The sequence below is a fragment of the Chiloscyllium punctatum genome, chromosome 8, assembly GCF_047496795.1.
Source record: "Chiloscyllium punctatum isolate Juve2018m chromosome 8, sChiPun1.3, whole genome shotgun sequence".
Lineage (NCBI taxonomy): Eukaryota > Metazoa > Chordata > Chondrichthyes > Orectolobiformes > Hemiscylliidae > Chiloscyllium > Chiloscyllium punctatum.
The window spans coordinates 49,531,249-49,549,436 of NC_092746.1; the positions used below are offsets into that span (position 1 = coordinate 49,531,249).

General features: G+C 41.8%; 1 long non-coding RNA gene across 1 annotated transcript; it reads right to left on the reverse strand.

Moving 5' to 3' along the window:
- Positions 1-276: 276 nt before the first annotated feature.
- On the reverse strand, positions 277-17,907 carry LOC140480240 (uncharacterized). Its single transcript, XR_011961226.1, has 3 exons — positions 17,609-17,907; positions 5,546-5,611; positions 277-489 (listed from the first exon to the last, which is right to left on the reverse strand). It is a non-coding gene; the product is annotated as an uncharacterized lncRNA (long non-coding RNA).
- Between the last annotated feature and the right edge of the window lie 281 nt (positions 17,908-18,188).

An 18,188-nucleotide genomic window follows, 5' to 3' on the forward strand; every position in this document is an offset into this window, starting at 1 on the left:
TTCTGATCTTTGAGGTCAAATCACAGTTTTAGCAGCTCTAGATGTTCTTCAACTCTATATTGTCAATTTTTCTCCTAGGGGTGGTTAGCGAGGGAGGGGGGAGGTGTGGTAAATATCCACCTTGCCCGGGATATGACGCAGAGCCCAGCACAGCAGACGTCACAGACCGCCGCCATCTTGGATCTCCCCTTTTATTATTTTTAAAGCATTTCAATTTGAAGACAATTAACAGTAAAACTAGTTTCAAACAAGACCAAAGGTCAGTTTATTGTCTAACTGTTGATGAAAGTTACAAAGTAAAATTGATGCAGTTATTCAGTCAAATATAGATTAACAAAAGAATAAAAGCAGGCAAAAATGAAGATCATTTTGAGGATGAAAGAATTTTTCTCATTGTCAATTGAAGAGCTGTTACTTGTTTGTAGATTTTCTTCCCAAAGGCAAGGATGTTGAAACCTTGAAATCTGTATTCAGCAACCATCCTGGCACCTGTGATTGAACAGTTCAAGGTTACTTGTCGAAATAGATTCAGTTAGCAGAGCAGCCTCTGGGAGAGAGAGAAAAGCTTTATTTGTTCCTCAGTAGCTCTGTGGCAGTGTTAAAAATCACACAACGCCAGGTTATAGTCCAACAAGTTGATTTGGAAACACTAGCTTTTGGAACATGCTCCTTCATCAGGTGATTGTGGAGCAGGATCATAAAACACATACCAAACCCAGATTGCTGTTAAATCTTTTATCTTTTAGAATGGGTTGCCGATTTCAGTTTATTAATATGTAAATCCCAGAACTTCTTTTAAATCACATTCTCGAAATAACTTAAGGTTTTATTTTTTTAAAAAGTGACATCTCAGCTCAGACAATGCATTAATGGTGTCAGGTTAGAGGCTGTCTGTATCCCAATCTTGAGTCAGATTGGTTCTTTTTCCAAAGTAGGAATTTATAAAATATTACACGGATTGACTGCCTGCAGGTTGTGCAGTTTTTGAGCAAGATAGAGTATGTCCACAAATATAATTCTGCAAAAGCAAATTTGTGCCATACACTTACGTGTGTGTGTGTGTATGCATGAGAGAGAGTGAGAGAGAGTGTGAGTTTGTGCATGTGAGAGTGTGTGAGTGTAAGTGCTCGGTAAAGTGTGCGTGTGAGTATGATGGAGCAAAGGCCTGTGAGTGGGTGTGCGCGTGGGTGAGTGTAGGGGGCACATATGTGTTTCTGTGTGTGTGTATGAGAGATAGTCTGTGTGGGTGTGTGAGTATGTAAGACTGTGTGTATGTGTGCTTATGTGTATGTGAGAGAGAGTGTAGTGGGTGACCTGTAGTGTGACATGAACCCAAGGTATTGGTTGAGGACATCCTCATGGGTTCCGAACTTGGCTATCAGCCTCTGCTCAGCCACTCTGCATTGTTGTGTATCCCGAAGTCTGAATTGGAGGATGGTCGCCCGAAGATCCAAGGCTGAATGTCCCTGACCGCTGAAGTGTTCCCTGACTGGGAGGGAACACGCAGCCTGGCAATTGCTGCACAATGACCATTCATCTGTTGTCATAACATCTGCTTAGTCTCACCAATGTCCCATGCCTCAGGGCATAAGGTAGAGGAAACCATCACCCGATCACAATACAACACCATCCATGCTCTCAAAACCAATTACAACATTGCCATCAAACCAGCAGATAAAGGAGGAGCCATTGTCATTCAGAATAGAACAGATTACTGCAAGGAAGTGCGCAGACAACTGAACAACCAGGAATACTACAGGTAACTATCGGCCGATCCAATCAAAGAATACACCCATGAACTAAACACATTGATCAAGACTTTTGACACAGTCCTTCAGAGTTCCCTACGCACTCTCATCCCACATACTTCTCATGTAGGGGATTTCAGTTGCCTTCCAAAGATACTCAAAGCTAGCACACTGGGACATCCCATCATTTCAGGCAATGGGACCCTGTGTGAGAACCTCTCTGACTATGTCAAGGGCATCTTGAAACCCATTGTATAGGGGACTGCCAGCTTCTGTCATGACACTACAGATTTCTGACAGAAACTCAGCACACATGGACGAGTTGAACCGCAAACATTTCTCATCACAATGGACGTTTCAGCACTCTGCACCAACGTCCCCCACGATGATGGCATCGCTGCAACAGCCTCAGTACTCAACACCAACAACTGCCAATCTCCGAGCTCCATCCTACAATTCATCCGCTTCATCCTCGACCACAACGTTTTCACCTTTGACGACCAGTTCTTCATCCAGACACAAGGAACAGCCATGGAGACAAAATTTGCACCCCAAATGCCAACATTTTTATGCACAAGTTTGAACAAGACTGCTTTGATGCACAGGACCTCCAACCAACACTACACACCAGATATATTGATGACAGTTTCTTCCTCTGGACCCATGGCGAGGAGTCACTGAAACAACTACACAGTGATATCAATGAGTTTTATCCCACCATCAGACCTAGCATGGGCTACTCTTTAGTATCTGTCTCATTCTTGGACTCATGCTTCTCTATTCTCTAGCACCTCAGCACCTCACTGTACCGCAAACCAACGGATAACCTCACAATGCTGCATTTCTCCAGAAACATATTAAAACAGCCATCCCTATGGGCAAGCCCTCTACATACACAGGATCTGTTCAGATGAGGAGGAACGTGACAGACACCTGATGGTGCTCAAGGATGCCCTCATAAGAGCAGTGTACGATGCACAACTCATTGATTGCCAGTTCCAACGTGCCATGGCGAGAAACCATAATGACCTCCTCAGGAGACAGACATGGGATGCAACCAATAGGGTACCCTTCGTTGTCCAATACTTTCTGGGAGTGGAAAAACTATGCCATGTTCTTCACAGCATACAACACATTATCAATGAGGATGAGCACACACCAAGATCTTGCCTAGGCCTCCACCAAATCTTAAACAAATCATTGTTTGCAGCAAACTGCCCAGCTTTCAGGACAACATGGACCTCAACACCATACAAGCCTGTCATGGCAACCTCTGCAAGATGTGTCAGAGTGTCAACATGGATACCACCATTACATGTAGGGATATCTCCCACCATTAACGTGGCAGGTACTCATGGGACTTAGCCAACGTTGTCTATCTCATACGCTGCAGGCAAGGATGCCCTGAGGCATGGTACATTGGCGAGACCGAGCAGATGCTACGACAACAGATGAATGGACACCAATCACCAGGCAGGGGTGTTTGCTTCCAGTCAGGGAACACTTTAGTGGTCAGGGACATTCGGCCTCGGATTTTTGGGTCCGACTTTGGGACAGGCAACAACACAGAGTGGCCAAGCAGAGGCTGATAGTCAAGTTTGGTACCCATGAGGATGGCCTCAACTGGGAACTTGGGTTCATGTCACACTACAGGTGACCCTCACTATACTGCACAGTGTCTCACATACAAGCACACATACACAACACTCTTACATACTCACACACTCACGCAAACCCTTTCTCATACACACACTCTCTGTCACACACACACATACACACATGCACGCATCCCCACACCCACGCACACACACTCTCACAGGCTTATGCTCCATTACACTCACACACATACTTTTCTAAGCATGCACACACATTAGCACACACTGCCTCATGCACAATCACACACACATTCTCTCGCTCATACATGCACACACACATACATATAAGTCTATGGTGTGAATTTGCATTTGCAGAATTATATTTGCGGACATTTTCTATCTTGCTCAAAAACTGCACAACCTGCAGGCATTCAATCCATGTAAAATTTTATAAATTCCTACTTTGGAAATAGAAATAGAACCAGTCTGACTCAAGATTGAAATGCAGACAGATTCTAATTTCATACCTTTAATACATTGTCTGAGCTAGGATGTCACTTTTTTTATAAAACTTAAAATTATCTCAAGAATGTGACTTAAAAAAAGTTCTGGGATTTATATATTAATGAACTGAAACCTGCAACCCATTATTAAAGATGAAAGACTTAACAGCAATCTAAGTTTGTTCAATATATCATTTCAGTTACAATTCTGTGTCTTATGATCCTGTTCCACAGCTATTTGATGAAAGAGCAGCACTCTGAAAGCTAGTGCTTCCTAACAAACCTGTTAGACTATAACCTGGTGTTGTGCGATTTTAACTTTGCCCACCCTGGTCCAACACTGACATCTCCACATCTGTGGCAATGCCCCGTGCAGATAGCCTGGACTTTTTTTTAAAAGATCTGTAGTTGATTTCTGAAGTCGTTTTTCTGTTGAGCTGAGAAATGTTGTCTCAGGTAACTTCCTGCAGACTTGTGTTTTGTAATGGTGTATCATAAGAGTCTTATACAGATCAAACTTAAGATGGTTCAATAATTTATTGAATCATTAACCAGTAAGAGTTATATTGAAATTCCCTATAGGACTCCTTTCAGTCTCTTTTCTTGTCTCAGAAGCTTTGAATTCTCATGCCTTTTATACAGGGTCCATTGAGTTGGCCAATCTTAATCAATGTTAAATGTCTTCACTTGTGATTGACATTGAAATAGGATATAGGCTGTCTGTCTTTCTGGTTCAAAGGAATCAACAGGAACTGTCACCTAACCCATGGTAGCTTTTTTTGGTCTGAATTTTAAAAAAAGATATATTAGTTTTCTTTATACAATATATAACATTATAGCTCACACCAGTGATTTAAGTTTGGCTGTGCTGATTAAAATGAGCATAGTGCTCAGGGAGCCTCACACTGTCAGTTGACCGCAGTTTGAATGTTTTAATTAGGCTCCAGAAACCACAATATCAACATCATTGAAAATAAATTGAGGCTACAAGCTGTTTTAAATGACTTTGGTATGAAGTACAAATATAATAAATGTTGCAAAGAAATAATAATAACATTAAAGTCAGCTGGGACTAATCTGGGATTGTTAAACATTAAAATAGGGCAGGCAAAATTAACAAGAAAGCTTATTCTAAATCAACCAAATGGAACAAAATAATTGTAACCAGCATTTGTAAATTCTAAGTTGATATAAAAGCATTTCACAGCTGATGTTACTCGTGTTGTTATTCCAGCATTCTGGTCCTTTGGTGAGTAAAGGTGCCTGGGAGTGTACAGTGAGAAATAACAAAATTAAAGTCAGGAGAAGAAAAGGCTGATTGCCTTTAGCTTTGTGAATTTTTGCTTTCATCAAGGTGAATGATGTTGTTGCCAATGATAAAACAGATGAAATATGAAGTTGCATTCCCTTCAATTTTCTCAATAATGCATGAAGTACATCAATGTAAGATGCTTTTATTTCCCAAACTCCATGAATGGTATCAACAATTTCATGTAAATTGGTGCTGAATTATTAGATTCATGCTATTGCACAATGTCTGCAAATGATTGGAGTGAGGCTGTGTCAAATGCTTTCAGTTGGATCTCTATAAGCAGCAGATTCCACATGTCTGGCTGTTTGGGTTACATTTAAACCCAGGTTCTGGAGATGCATAGATATGAATGTCTAATCTACCATGAAAAAAAGTAAATTAACGTACTCTTCCATATGGACGTTACAGCAATGTGGACTTTATCAGCTGAGAAACCCTCAACACATTGTGGCTCTAAGCAGCAAAAAATAATGATGAGAATTAGGGAGGTCTCACTTCTAAATGATTACAGCTTACTATAAATACAATAGCTCTCTGTTAAAAGAATTGACAAAAGACAGACACATACACCAAAATACAAATTTTAGCTTTTAGAACTCCTCAAAATATACCCTATTAAATATTATTCATTTGAGGCTTTTTTCATTGAATGTCTAACTTCCAAACTCTCCTCCTTTTTTCTACCATCAATCACTATTTTCTAAATCTCCTTGTTTTGGTTTATTGGAAGGTTAAGGAGATGCTGAAAAAATTAAGCCATTGTACTTTGTTGTAGCTCCCTCTGAGCTCAACATGTGTGGAAGCTTTAGGTGCAGCAATCTAAAGATGCAGAGTTGCCACCTACTTCAATGCTTTCAGGTCTCAATGTGCACCATCCATAACACTGCAGCCATTGTTTCTTAGCATAGATCAGCCAATGGGATACACTGGTCTACAGAGATGATCTGAACCAAAAATATAGCTATGCTCATTCAAATCTGGTCAAACAGAGCATATTTTAGGTGCACTCTGTTTGACTTGCACCCAGTACAGGAGATGAAGGAATATTATAAGGTAATAGGGCAGGAGACAGTTGGAGAATGTTGTAAAAGACACACCTTCAAAACAAGCCCTGTATGGCTGATTGGCTCACTTTTTTTTATAATTTCCTAATGGGAAGTGGGCATCACTTGCTGAGCCAGCATTTACTGCCCATCCCTAGTTACATCTGATAAGGTAGTGGCATGATGCTTTCTTGATCCGCTGCTGTCCATTTGCTGTAAGTAGACCCACAATCCTATTAGGGAGGGAGTTGCAGGATTTTGACCAACAACACTGAAGGAATGGCGATATGTTTCTAAGTGGGGATGGTGAGCAATATGTAGGGAACTTCCATGTAGAGATGTTACCATGTAGCTGCTGCTGTTTTCCTTCTGTGTGAAAGTGGTTGTGGTTTTGGGAAGGTGCTTTTTAAGGAGCTTTAGTGAATTATGAATTTGTGGATCCCTCTGCAGTGTCTGATATGATTCCTCTCACCTGATTGCTGCTCTACTGACAAATAGGCAAGGAAATTTCTGACCTGAAATTTCTCTCCTGTCACACCTCACTTGATATTGGTGAAGTTGTGAAGGTGTATATAAAGACTGTACTCAAGCAAAGTCCCAGGACAATGATAAAGATGTTCAGACTGGGCAATTCAGAATTGTAGCTGAATTGCTGGAATTTCTGGCCTTTCATGCTGGGTGGGATGGTGGCTCAGTGGTTGGCACTGCTGCTTCACAACACCAGGGATCCAGGTTTGATTCTCTCGGGTGACTGTCCGTGTGGAGTTTGCACAATCTCCCTGTGTCTGTGTGAGTTTCCTCCCACAGTTCAAAGAGATGCAGGACAGGTGGATTGGCCATGCTATTTTGTCTGTAGTATCTAGGAATATGCAGGCTGGGTGGATTAGTCATGGTAAATAAAGAGATAGTATGGAAGGTTCTTCAGATAGCCTTTAATATGCCTTGTAAGGATTCTATGATTTTTTTTTGCCATGTTCATGCTGGAGTAAGCTGAGAGGAGGATTAAGTTTTTGCCTTCAGACTCAAATGATTTACTATGGACTAGATTTTGGTTCAGTTCTGGCATTAGACTGATGATAGGCCAGAGTTTGGGCAGACCAATCCCATAAAATGTTTAAGGATTTCAGACCTTCCTGAGGTATAATAGCATCAAACCTATCATGAGCTTAATAAGTAAGAGTTTGATATTCATTACTAGATGTGTATTAGTAACTTTTATGCATTCTGCACAAGAACATTTTATTCTGAGAATTAATTTCAGTTGATTATCATTTATTTCATTTTACTTGAAGAGAAAGTTCTTTCAAGATGATTTAAATAGCACAAGAATTCTGTAGGTACCGAGTGATATGAAAGTAGAAGGTATATATTTCCTCGATTTGTTTATTAATCAAGTGCTGAAAATTCTATTTCAAACTCTAATTAATCTCAACTAACTGTTTTTTAAAAAAAGGTTGTTCCAATGGATGTCTTGAATTCTCAATATAAAAATAAATTACTTCACCAAAATCAGTATGCTGGCTTAATTTTAACATGTTGCCCAGTGGTCTGCTCAGATATTTTACAGTTTTCTTATGTTAAAGTATCTTAGTGTTTTCAGAATTAACTCCAGCATTGTCTCTAACAAATTGAAAGTAACAACAACATAAATAACATGGTTGTTAAAATAATGTACCAGTGTGTCCATTAAAAAAGTATTTTTGCCTCTGGTGATGACCTGTAGTCTTAAATGGATATAATAAATTACAAGTTTAGATTAGATTACTTACAGTGTGGAAACAGGCCCTTCAGCCCAACAAGTCCACACTGATCCACTGAAGCGCAACCCACCCAGACCCATTCCTCTGCACCTAACACTATGGGCAATTTAGCATGGCCAATTCACCTAATCTGCACATTTTTGGACTGTGGGAAGAAACCAGAGCAAACCCACACAGACACAGGGAGAATGTGCAAACTCCACACAGTCAGTTGCCTGAGGTGGGAATTGAACCCAGGTCTCTGGTACTGTGAGGTAACAGTGCTAACCACTGTGCCACCATGCCACCCATAATCTAATCTAAAGTTACAACGCTCATTTAAATTTCAAGGTAGTTGGTAGATCTGATTGCATCCTTTGATTATGAGGGTTGGATCAATCTATGCTACTGTTAAGTGCAATCACCCTCATGGTTTATGTCATTTGTTTTTCAACAGACATTGGCCATTTATTTCCATGTCAACAAACTTCCTGGAATTTATTTATACTGCCTCATGTTATGGGTCAGATTTGTGAATCTGTGCCTGTTTTCAAAACATTACATGTTGTGTTTGAACAAGCCAGCTACACTTCTTGGAGTTTTGCGGATTGCACATTTCTCAAGATTTTTATTTTTAAACTAATGGGGATCTAAAAGCCACTGGAATTAAGTGTTATGTTGACACTATCAAACAATGGAAATATATATAAAAGGGCTGTGAGCACAATTAATTTCAACTTCATATTTGAAAATATTGAATAATGAATATAGCAAATGTTGGAGACTAGTGGTGACAGTCATTTTCACTTGACATAAGAGAATTTAAATCTATATGATTTCAAAGGGAATCATACTTATGTTATATAATTTGTCCTACTCAACAATATATGCAGCAAGACCTAGATAATATCCAGGCTTGGGCTGAAAAGTGGCAAGTAGCATTACGGCACACAAATACAATGCAATCATCATCTCCAAAAGGTGACAATTTAACCACTGCTCTTGACATTCAATGGCATAAGTGTCAGAGTCTCCCACTATCAAAATCCTTGGGGTTACCATTGACCAGAAACTCATCTGGGTACAAACCTGGTCATCTGGTGTGAGGTAATCTCAATGTTGTCGTATGTGGCGCAGGTCTGACCTATTCCCCAAACCTGTGCCTCTGCAGTCACCTGGGCCATCTTCCACTTCATGTGGAGATCAAAGATGGACTGAGAAAGTGACACCATGTATAAAGGTATGGAGAAAGGGGGAAAAAGCACACCCAATGTTACCCTCACCATGATGGCCACCTTCATGAGTGGCTGCATCTAGCTGTGTGTGGATCCCTGGTATGCAAACACCAAGTGTCACTACGTACCAAGGTTTGACCTGTCCCCGGTGTTTGCGAAGGATTGGCCTGGCCTCACTGCCGCCGAATGCTGTAAATAGCTGGACAGTTCCGTAATACCTGTCCTTCATGGAGAAATTTGTGAAGAAAATCACCTTTGACCACAACTCCATCAAGAAGTGGTCAGCACATAGTGTCCTTGAGACCCTCAAGAAAAGGAACGGGTGGATCCTATCGAATGGTTCCCTGGGCAGACTTTCAAAGTCATTTGGCAGAATGCCTCATCACTAGAACTTTCTAACAAGCACCAGGACATGGCTTGGTTGGTGGTGAAATCCTTTAAGCATACATGGACTTTCTGCACCATTGCACACTGCCCTCAGAGCGGTTGTAGAGAGGATGAGACTGTCACATACCTCCTTCTGTAATGTGCCATTGCAAAGGAAGTCTGGAGAGAAATGCAGTGGTGTTTGTCGAGGTTCATCCTGAGCAGCTCTGTGACATAGCACCCCGTGCTCTAGGGTCTGTTCCCCAGGATGCACACCAAGATGAACATCAACTGTGCCTGGAGGACAATCAATGTGGTAAATGATGCTCTTTGTTCTGCCCGAAACTAGCTGGTCTTCCAGTTGAAGGAGTCGACCCCAAATGAGTGTTGCAGACTGACACATTCCAAGGTCCAGGACGTGCTGAAGCTTGGGGCAGCTGCTGCTAAGGCGCGCTGGGGAAAGACCACTGTATAAGGTCCCTCTGCCTAAGAATGGTGGGGGGGGGAGGGGGGCATTCAGTAACTGGGCCCCACTGTCAGCTTAGCTATAGGCCAAGAGATTGTCTGTAAATATAGAGTATGGTGGACATCAAAGACTCAATTTGTCGCCTGTAAGTAAAAAGAGTATAGATCTGAGAGGGTTCATTAACTATCCATGTACCAAAGATCTGTTTTCTATGAATAAAGTATATTTTTGAAATAAAAAAAATTGACAAGAAACGCATTTGGACTCATCGTATAAATACAAAGACTACAACAGCAGGTCAGAGGCTAGGGATACTGTGGTGAATAACTCACTTCCTGACTCCCCAAACACTGCCTACCATCTGCAAGGCACACATCAGGAATGTGATGGTATACTTCCCACTTACTTGGATGAATGTAGCTCCAATAACATTTAAGAGCCATGACACCATCCAAGACAACGAACCATTGTCACAACAAACAAAACCGCAAATTGGAGGAACGGCACCTCATCTTTCATCTGGGCAGCCTACAGCCTGGAGGACTCAACACTGAGTTCTCCAATTCCAAATAACCTCCCTTCCCTTCCCTGACACCCTTCCCAGCCCCTCCCCCTCCCTGCCACCTTTCCCTTCCACCTCTCCCAACCACCAACCGGATTCATTCCTCCCATTGACCAACCAGGTCATACCCTCTACTTGTTTTCACCTGTGCTTACTCAAAATCCCTGCCCCCACCATCCCCTTTATCTGCAGCTTCCTCGACACCCACCCCCAGACCTGAAGAAGGGTTACACCAGAAACGTTGACTTCTCCACCTCCTGATGCTGCCTGGTTTGCTGTGTTCTTCCAGCCTCCTGCCTGTCTACATTGGATTCCAACATCTGCAGTTTCTTTTTTATCTCTAACTATCCAGGACAAAGCAGCCTGCTCGATTCACAACATATCTACAAACATATACTCCCTCCCACCACTGACTCTCAGAGGTAGCAGTGTGTACTACCTATGAGATTTATAGCAGAAATTCACCAAAGATTCTCATATCGGACCTTCCAAATCCAGGACTAAAGAACAAAGAACAGAGAACAAAGAAAATTTACAGCCCAGGAACAGGTCCTTCGGCCTTCCAAGCCTGAGCCGATCCAAATGTATGGTCTAAACCCGTCGGTCAATTCCTAAGCATCTGTATCCCTCTGCTCCCCACTTACTCATGCATCTGTCCAGATGCATCTTAAATGAATCTACCATGCCTGCCTCTACTACCTCTGCTGGCAACGCATTCCAAATGCCCACCACCCTCTGTGTGAAGTACTTGCCGCGTATATCCCCCTTAAACTTTCCACCTCTCACCTTGAAAGCATGACCTCTCGTTATTGAATCCTTCACCCTGGAAAAAAGTTTGTCTCTATCCACACTGTCTATACCCTTCACGATTTTGTAAACCTCAATCAGCCCCCCCCTCAATCTCCTTTTTTCTAATGAAAATAAACCTAACCTACTCAACCTCTCTTCATAGCTTGCACCTTCCATACCAGGCAACATCCTCGTAAACCTTCTCTGCACCCTCTCCAAAGCATCCACATCCTTTTGGTAATGTGGCGACCAGAACTGTACAGTATTCCAAATGCGGCCGAACCAATGTCTTGTACAATTTTAACATGACTTGCCAGCTCTTATACTCATTACCCCGTCCGATGAAGACAAGCATATATGCCTTCTTGATCACTCTATCCACCTGTGCAGCAACCTTCAGGGTACAATGGACCTCCACTCCCAGATCTCTCTGCCCATCAACTTTTCCCAAGGCTCTTCCATTCATTGTATAATTCGCTCTAGAATTAGACTTGCCTAAATGCATCACCTCACATTTGTCTGGATTGAAAGCCATCTGCCACTTTTCCATCCAACTCTCCAGTCTATCTATATCCTCCTGTATTCTCTGACAATCCCTTATGCTTTCTGCTACTCCACCAATCTTTGTGTCATCTGCAAACTTGCTGATCATACCAACAGTGCCCTCTTCCAGATCATTTATGTATATTACAAACAACAGTGGCCCTAACACTGCCCCCTGTGGAACATCACTGGTCACCTTTCTCCATTTCAAGAAATTCCCTTCAACTACTACTCTCTGTCTCCTGTTGCTCAACCAGTTCTTTATCCACCTAGCTACAACACCCTGCACACCATGTGACTTTACTTTCTCCATTAGTCTACAAGGGGGAACCTTATTAAATGCCTTACTAACGTTCATGTATATGACATCAACAGCCCTTCCTTCATCTAACAACTTGGTCACTTCCTGGAAGAACTCTATCAAGTTGGTAAGGCACGATCTCCCCTGCACAAAACCATGTTGCCCATCACCGATAAGCTCATTCCTTTCCAAATATAAATAGATCCTATCTCTCAGTACCCTCTCCAGCAACCTCCCCACCACCGACGTCAGGCTCACTGTTCTGTAGTTACTCAGAATATCCCTATTACCCTTCTTGTACAGGGGGAAAACATGAGCAACCCTCCAGTCCTCTGGCACCTCACCTGTATTTAATGATGCCACAAAGATATCTGTCAGGGCCCCAGCTTTTTCCTCTCTCGCCTCCCTCAGCAACCTGGGATAGATCCCATCTGGTCCCGGGGATTTGTCCACCTTAATAACCTCTAGCCTACCCAACACATCTTCCCTACTTATGCCAACATGATCCAGACTAATCAACTTCCATTCAGAAGGACATGGGCAGCAAATACATGGGAAAACCATTACCTGCAAGTCCCCCTCCAATCCAATCACAGTCCTGACTTGGAAATAAATCCTCATTCCTTCAGTGTCACTAGGTCAAAATCATGGAATTCCCTCCTAATAGCATCGTGGGTCAACCCACAGCACATGGACTGCAGCAGTCCAAAAAAGCAGCTCATCATCACCTTCTGAAGGGTAGCTAAGGAGGGACAGGAAGTGTAGATCAGCCAGCAACGCTCCCATCCCACAAGTGAATAAAAAGAAATGTATGTTTTCAATTCCAAACATTTGTTCATGGAGATGGAGATCATTTTAAATTAAAAATAACAATGTGTAATTTGTGTAGGGGTTTTAAGATAGCAAAGCATCCTGATGTGCTTCATCAAAACATTAGAAAACGCAACATTGCACCAAGACAAATATTAGCTGCTCGATTGTAATTGGTCTGTATTCTGCATAAGCTCTAGTTTTCTGGCTGTGTAATCCCATCCGGCTTCTTCAGAAATGTGAGTGAATTTTCAGAGAGTTTCAGTGTAGTGCTGGGGAGTCAGAGGAGAAGACAAAGCCAGTCCCCTTTCTGTATCACTAGATGTGATATAAAAAAAATCTGGCAGAAAGGGTAAGCCATTTATCCTTTAGATCCAATTTTTCCATTCATTAATATCAAGGCTGATTGGGTTGTGGTCTCAACTCTATTTTCTTGACAGCATCTAAAATCCTTGACTCTCTATCTATCCAAATCCATTTTACTGAGATTTGAATGAATTTGAATGGCCTAATATCTATTGTTTTCTGAGGGAGAAAATTCCACAGACTAACAACCTATGTCCTCTGCCATATCTTGCATGATATCCTGCAGTCTATCATGCTCTACATTTGGAGCAAGAAATTATTTTGCTAAATCCTCCTCCCCGGGCTGCAGTATTGACATTGTCATGGGGAAATTACATCAGTAACAGCTATGATAGATTTTTGGCTGGATGATTGACGGATCTCACCCAGGTCCCAGTGGAAGAAGTTGAAAGCAGCTTTCACCTTGACAGCCACAGGGATAGGATGGCCAGCCGATTCTTCCACTCACAGGTCCTGCTCCAGCAGTTGCCACAGTTCTGTGACAGTGTGCCAGGACATTCTCATTCTGTACTTAGCTTATCTAGAGGAAATGCCATCCAGGACTATGGCTCTCCTGCACATTCTAAGGGGCCTTTCAGCTGTGACCTTCCCATGTGGACCCTGTTCAGTGTCAGTTGAGGTTGTTGCTGGTTCTGGGCTTGCTGGCACATGTCCTCCATTCCTCTGCACCTTTGATGCACCTGTGACAACAAACCCTGCTGGGCTGAATGCCTCAGTCATGTTTTCAATGAAGCTGTGAGGGGAGCATAAAGAACAGAATAAGCCCTCGCCAAGGTGAGCATTCATAACACTCACAAAATGACAGCTTTACACACAGTCCATATAATTTGACATGGAGCCCTCCAACAAGGAAGGCCATAGATACATTATGCGAGGAATTTTAACATTAAACTGTTAAGCATAAATAGTCAGATTGCAAATATACAATCAGACATTGCATTGGCCCTGAGCCCTTCTCTTCCCTGTCCCATATCAACCACAGAAGGCATCTTTATGTAAAGAGTATTTTACATTATACTTAGAGATCAGGCTGTGAGGGAATGAGCTCAGTATTCCTGTATAATCTTTAACATCTTGCATTCACTTTGTGATTTGTGTTCCACAGGTGCCTCTTTTAGAATAGTCTAGAATTAGTCTGCCTCACGGAGACATCTATCTTCAATCTGCAAGAGCTAATATCATAATTATGGTTTCTTGTGACCAGCTTGTGGCCCCAGACAGTTAGACACTGTATACATTTCACATTCCTAAATGAGAGAAAGTGAGGACTGCAGTTGCTGGAGAGATGAAGGGCTTATGCTCAAAACATCGACTCGCTTTCTCCTCGGATGCTACCTGACCTAGTGTGCTTTTCCAGCACCACACTTTTCAACTCCCACATTCCTAAATGATATGATTGCAAATGACTTGCAAGGATTTGATTAAAGCAATTGTCCTTATGGGAGATCTTATGGCCCAGAATAGAAGGCACTGACTTCATCATATGTACTTGAAGACAATTTCCATTCATTAGGCCCATTTAGGAATTAAGAAATTATAAAAGGCAATGCAGGGGGTACTAGGCCTGGTCATCAGGCACCCACCAGCCCCCTCACCTCCATGTCCCTTTCTTTCTGGAACACTACTCTCACAGCAAGCCCTTGCCTTCCATTAAGTGCCATTTCCCCCTTTTTTAAATTGAATTTCCCCTTTCATGGTCCTTATCCTCTCAGCAACTCAGGTAGCTGCCCCCTAATCCACAACATTGATACCACCCTCCTTTCCTCCCTTCCACCCCCCAACTTCCCTGCCACAACAGTGTTCCCTGATAACCCATTCCCAGCATTCATTGCACAGGAGCCAAGATGAACCATTGCCCACCCCCTGCTGGGTGGAAGTAAGCAATTGCAGTGCACTAGCTTCAATTGAAACATGCTGGTTCCATTCTCCTGGTAAGTGGAATAATTAGTGCAGGAAGAGGGCTTTATCCTAATTAGGATGGGGGAATAAGTTTTGGTGTTGAGAGAAGGGAAATGCAGCCTTATAAAACAAGAGGATATGACAGCATTACAGACCAGCTATGTGCATAATAATACCCAGAAAAGCACAGGGAAGGACAGAATGTTTGAACATAGAGAAACAGCAGTGTATACAGTAGGAAAATAAATGATAAAAAGGCAAAATTTCTTCTTGTGAGAGATTCTAGGACCAGATACTATAATCTCAGAGAAGGGGGTCACCCAGTCATGATGGAGATGAGGAGAAATTTCGTCTCTCAGATGCTACTGAAGCTGTGGAATTCCTTAACACAAAGTTGTAGAGGTCATTAAATACTTTTGAGGTTGAGAGACGCAGACTTTAGTCAGTTATGAAGGATTATGGGTACAGAGAACAGGCAGGAAATGGAGTTGCGGATTATCAGATCAGACATGATCTCATTGAATGGTGGAACAGACTTGATGGGCGAAATAGACTACTTCTGCTCCTGTGTGTTATGATATTATGATCAGGCCCCTCCATAGCCTCATTGTTCCCTACCATTGTAATTTTCTCCAACTCCATAGATACCTGCTCACTGATAATACCTGCTCACTGATACCTGCTCTCTGAGATACCTGCTCACTGATAATTCTAGTCTTTTGTCAACATCTAATTTTCATCTCTCGACCGTAAGTGACCATTCCATCAGCCGCCCAGGACGTAAGCTCTAGAATGCCTGTCTTTACCACCCCTTCATCCTTAAAACCTGTCTGTTTAACCAAGTTATTGGTGATCGAGTGCAATGTGTGTCATGCTATAGCTTGTTCAACAGTGCTGCTGTGAAACATCCTGGATTCTTTATTACATTTAAAGTCACTGTAAATATTATTGTAAACATCTTTAACCCAAACTTGCAGGAGAAAGGGCAGTTAATCTGTGAGAGCAGTCATTCAGGAGATGGAGTGGCCCACTTAGTAATATTGATGTCAGCAGAGAAGGAGGCCCTTAACATTGGCACATTGGCTGCAATGTGGGCATTTCAGCATCTGGAGAGATAACTCACATGTAAGCATCAGGAGCTACAACAGATAATGCACAGCCATTTGTCTGAGTTTCCCAAGAAAGCATGGATCCTAGCACAGTACATGGAAGTCCTCTCCTGTCCTGAACACTGCCAGACAGAAGAACCCATGAAATCCTTCATTGTACAATTGACCAATATCAATGAGCAGCAGGTCACTGTGTGAACATAGGAAATGCAGACTGGCATTAATTTAATGCAAGATACATATTGCAATGAAGAAAGGCTGGATGAACTCGGGTTGTTTTCTTTGAAGCAGACAACATTGAGAGGAGACCTGACAGAGGTGTGTAAGATTATGAGGGGCATAGACTGGGTGAATAAAATGTAGCTGTTCCCCTTATTCGATGGGTGAACAACAAGAGGACATAATTTTAAAGTAGAGGTTTAGAGGCAATTTGAGGAAAGACCTTTTCAACCCAGAGGGTGGTAGTGTGTCTGGAATGAACTGCCTGGGAGAGCAGTTGAGGCAGGAAACCTCACAACCTTTAAAAGGTCCAGAGGAAGAAGCTATGAGCTGGAGTTGCAGACACCCACTCTGACTTGCAATTTGAGATTTTTCTATGTCTAGTTCCTATCCAGTAGTGGTAGAACAAGAGTGAATATTAATAAGCAAGATTAAGTAATAATGAGGTTGATAATAAGCAAGAATTGCTGTTAATAAGTATCTCTCATGAGAATCGCATCACAACATATGAACCTTAGTTGGAAAATGCAACTAACCCTTCTTGAAGTTGAGAAAGCCTTTGGTGGAATTTTCATGTTGTTCTCCTAAACATCTCACCATGTTCAATGTCACTCAGAGCCTGGGAAACCTCTAGCCTTTTACTTAAGGACTATAATTCAATCGAACTATCTTTCCTCATTCTGTCTGTATTTGCATGCATAGGGAACTCCAAAAATATGTGTAACTGCAAAGGTAGGATTTTAAAACATTTTACTAGATCATGTAAATTCAATAATGTTAACTTTTTTCTTTATTAAAATTGAGAAAACTTATCATATTGGTACTTCTTTAACAGTGTTAAATAGTTAAAACATTTACGCATTTGACAAGTATATCCTTTCAAATCATAACTCCTGTTACGATCAAAGAGTAGAAACAACACAGAGCCATTTCATCTCTCCTCAATTCAATATAACATTATTCATTCCAATCGTCTGTGGTGAAAATAACTTGAAAGACTTACCTCAAAACTATGACTGCTGTGAACCAGCAACCATTCATCAAATCTTTAAAGTTATTTTTAGCTGTAAAACTAATGACCCTGAGATAATCACGCATATCGCTTATTCTCTTGTTGCCGATAAGTATGTCAATGTACTTTTTTTGAACAGGGGTTGGTAGAACATCTCTCATTAAAGTACACAGCATTTGTCAGCACGTCTTCCTGAAAAGATATTCTAAGTTTTCATGGTAATTCAAGTAGACAAATTTCTAGTACCCTGCCTGCTGTGCGTTCCTGGCTGGAAGTTAAACCAGGAGCTAGAGCCTCGTCACACAAGGCGACAGATCTAATCTGAAGTGGGTTCTATGTTCTGATGAGTGATTTTGAGGACATCAAACCTACAGGCAGATTTATCCAAATCAGGCCACTCAGAATTTTCCAACTTCAGGCAAACCTTTTCTCCAATGATTAGTTTAATTTTCTTCACCAATTCAGCAGCTTGTGCTTTGTAATGAAAACAGAAAATGCTGGCAACACTCACCAGTTCAGGATGTCTGGAGAGAAAACAGAATTAGTTAATGCTTTAGGCTGATGACCATTG